A 4,162-nucleotide genomic window follows, 5' to 3' on the forward strand; every position below is an offset into this window, starting at 1 on the left:
CTTGGAGTTAGATATGTAGACTAGAGTTGTAGCTATGGGATATTTACCTTGTCAGGATGTTTACTTATGTAGGTATGAGATATTTACTTATTAGTGAGTGAGAGAGAGAGACACAGAGCTTTTAAAATTTACTTATTTAGATATGGGATATTTACTTATTAGAGAGTGAAAGACAAAGAGATTTTTGAATTTTTAAAAATAACATTGGGCCCTAACCGGTTTGGCTCAGTGGATAGAGTGTCAGCCTGGGAACTGAAAGGTCCCAGGTTCGATTCCGGTCAAGGGCATATACTGTGGTTGCAGGCACATCCCAGTAGGGAGTGTGCAGGAGGCAGCTGATTGATGTTTCTCTCTCATCGATGTTTCTGACTCTCTGTCCCTCTCCCTTCCTCTCTGTAAAAAATCAATAAAATATATTTTAAAAAAAACACTGAAATAATATAATCCCTGTTAATTTAGTTAAAATCAAATCTTGGTTAACAGTGTTTGCATTTTTTTAATTTTTTAATGAATGCCAACTTTATTTCTTTCACTTTAAGGCTGATGGGAAACCATTATGCCTTCTCTTAAAGAAAATACATCTCAATTAAAAACTATGTTAACTGCCCTAACTGGTTTGGCTCAGTGGATAGAGCATTGGCCTGCGGACTCAAGGGTCCCAGGTTTGATTCCGGTCAAGGGCATGTACCTTGGTTGTGGGCACATCCCCAGTGGGGAGTGTGCAGGAGGCAGCTGATCGATGTTTCTCTCTCATCGATGTTTCTAAGTCTCTATCCCACTCCCCTCCTCTCTTTAAAAAATCAATAAAATATATTTTTTAAAAAACTATGCTAACTATATTTACTGATTTAATACTAAGTATTCTAAAACACAACTTGAGAACATCCAGCATGCGTGTTGAATCTCAGTACAGTGGATTCAAAATCAAGTACACATGTTACATGCCTCGAGTCTACATTACAACGTATCCTAGTCATCATCATCACCTTCACATTTTCTTTTCAATGTGTCTGTTGATTCACTGGCAGTATTTTTGTGGTGACACCATGTCAGGGGTAATAAGAATGTGTGTGGACCCAATCCATGATGGATTAATCAGAACATTCTGAACTGCTGATATTGCAGGAATTGATGCTTTTACAGCTGGGGACTGTGAAGTGTAAACCTTTGCCCTGTGAGGGACATTGGAGTCCCTACTTCAGTTGAAACTGACATGGTTTGTGGGGTTGGTGTGCCAAGTGTGGGAGTACTTGGTCTGCTAGTAACTAAACCAACACTTAACCATGGAACTGGTATTCTTCCCACAGAAGTAGAAGCTTTTTGTTTGTTTGTTTGTCTTTTATAAAGACATAAGCTTATAATTTGGAGAAGTCAAGCAATAGCTATGAGGTGGCATTCTAGGACCTGAATATGGCTTGATCAATGGCAGTGGGGTTTGGTTTTCTTGCCTTGCAATCTATTTATATAAAAACCTTAGGTGTAATGCGTCACATCTGAGGCTCCACCAACCGGAAGGAAGTCAGTCCTCCAGGAGTTGTCTTGGCAACAGCTGTGCCCTCCCCCAGCTGTTTCCAGCGAGGGCGAGGTTTCAGGCAGGAACTGGCCCTCAGAGCGGATGCACTGAGTCCTGGGTCCCCTTGCCAAGGGCTGCGTCCTCCCAGAGCTATTTCCTGCTAGGCCTGAGGGAAGAACCCACCCTCAGAGCACCAGGAGCGCCCAGCAGCACTCAGTCCTGGGTTGCTGAGGAGGAGGCCACTTGTGGTAGAACTCTGGTTCTGGTCCAACAGGGGGTGTGGCCCGCTTTCAAACCAGACCCTGACAGTAGGGAGGAGGCAGCCCCATTCCTCACAGAATCTGCTGTTGGATAGCTTGCTGTCAGTGACCTGCCAGCCAGGAACCCCATTCACCTGCACCCCAGACCCTGACAGGAGGGAGGAGGGAGCCCCATTCTTCACGGAATCTACAGGTGTCCAGCTTGCTGTCAGGGGCCTGCCAGCTAGGAATCCTATTCACCTGCATATCTGTTTAAAGTTTTAATACATTATATTAGAGGTCGTGGTGGTACTGTTTTACCCACAGCGTCTACAGGAATTGCTGCAAATTTACTTCTCAGTGGAAGGGCCTTTCATTCTCAATATAAATTACCCATTCCACTAAATGAAACTTCAATTTCTAGACTCAATATAAACAGTGAAGTTGCTAAAACTATTAAAAAGGCCCAACTTCTCATTATTGATGAATGCACCATGGCATCCAGTCATGCTATAAATGCCATAGACAGATAACTAAGAGAAATTATAAATTTGAAGGTTGTATTTGGTGGGAAAGTTCTCCTTCTTGGAGGGGATTTTCAACAATGTCTCAGTATTCTACTGCATGCTATGTGATTGGCCACAGTACAAATGAGTTTAAAGTACTACAATGTTCGGGGATGTTTCAGAAAGTTGTCTCTTACAACAACTATGAGATCAGAGGATTCTGCTTATAGTGAATGGTTAGTAAAACTTGGAGATGGCAAACTTGGTAGTAATTTTCATTTAGGAATGGATATTATTGAAATTTCCTGTGAAATGATTTGTAATGAATCTATTATTGAAGCTACCTTTGGAAATACTATATCTATAGATAATATTAAAAATATTATCTAAATGTGCAATTCTTTGTCCAAAAAATGAACAAGTTCAAAAATTAAATGAAGAAATTTGGGGTATACTCCATGGAGATTTTCACACATATTTGAATGATGATTCCATTGATGCCACAGATGATGCTGAAAAGGAAAATTTTCCCATAGAATTTCTTAGTAGTATTACTCCTTCGGGAATGCCGTGTCACAAATTAAAATTGAAAGTGGGTGCAATCATCATGCTATTGAGAAATCTTAAGAGTAAATGGGGTCTTTGTAATGGCACCAGATTTATTATCAAAAGATTACGACCTAACATTATTGAAGCTGAAGTATTAACAGGATCTGCAGAGGGAGAGGTTGTGCTGATTCCAAGAATTAATTTGTCCCCATCTGACGCTGGCCTCCCATTTAAATTGATTCAACGACGGTTTCCCGTGATGCCAGCATTTGTGATGACTATTAATAAATCACAAGGACAAACCCTAGACAGATAGGAGTATTCCTACCTGAACCCATTTTCCCAAATGGTCAGTTATATGCTGCTTTCTCTCGAGTTTGAAGAGCATGTGATGTTAAAGTTAAACTTCTAAATACTTCATCACAAGGGAAATTAGTCAAGTACTCTGAAAGTGTTTTCACTCTTAATGTGGTGTACAGGCAGATACTAGAATAAGTTTAATCACGTTATCAGTCATTGTTTGCATCACTGTTATTTTTATATCATGGTTTTGTTGTTTTATATCCTGTTTTTGTTGTTTTTTATATCATGCCTCTGTTGTTGTTATATCCTTTTGTTACTGTTTATTTATTAATAAATTTATATATTATTTTCATATACATTTTACTAATTTCCTTTACTCTCTCACACTTCGGTTGTAGAGAAAGGGTAAATAGCAATATTAAAATATTTCCGCTAATTAATTCCCTTTCAATGTGCATGAATTTCGTGCACCAGGCCACCAGTATCTAAAAAAAACTCTCTTGGGGGCGGAGAGCTAAAAGACTGGTCAGCAGACACTGGATTGCCAATCGCACATCATCTGCACCAACAGTAGCTTTCTTGGCATCGCTTGAATACATGTTTGCATCATCTAGAATTGTGGTCACATATCAGAAGGCAAACCCCATCATCTGATTTATAACTCTGGGCTCCTATTCTGTAATCCCCATATCCTTCCGGGTTTGTGCCATCGTCTGTGCATCTTCTAGCATACTTCTGCCTTTCCTATCTGTCTTTATGCGGTTTCCACTTTCTGTCCTTGGATATCAGGGTTCTCTCCAGCTGGTCCTCAGTTATTTTCTCAGGCTGGTTATTCTGTATTTCAGTTGTAATTCCAGTTTGGTCCTGGGAGCATGTTTGTGAGCTTCCATTTACTCTGCTACCATGTTTAATCTCCCCAGATCTGTTTATTAATTTTAGAAACAGAGTATGAGAGGGAGAGAGAAAGGGAGGGAAGGAGAGAGAGAGAGAGAGAGAGAGAGAGAGAGAGAGAGAGAGAGGTGATATTAAAAAAAAAACATTGATTGGTTGCT

General features: G+C 40.1%; 1 pseudogene across 1 annotated transcript; it reads right to left on the bottom strand.

The window, feature by feature from the left end:
• Positions 1–969: 969 nt before the first annotated feature.
• On the bottom strand, positions 970–3,826 carry LOC308530914 (transcription initiation factor TFIID subunit 9-like; annotated as a pseudogene). The gene is made up of 2 exons: positions 3,594–3,826; positions 970–1,456 (listed from the first exon to the last, which is right to left on the bottom strand). The product of its transcript is annotated as a transcription initiation factor TFIID subunit 9-like (transcript).
• Between the last annotated feature and the right edge of the window lie 336 nt (positions 3,827–4,162).

The sequence above is a fragment of the Myotis nattereri genome (assembly GCF_964212035.1).
Source record: "Myotis nattereri genome assembly, chromosome: 15".
NCBI classification, from domain to species: Eukaryota; Metazoa; Chordata; class Mammalia; order Chiroptera; family Vespertilionidae; genus Myotis; species Myotis nattereri.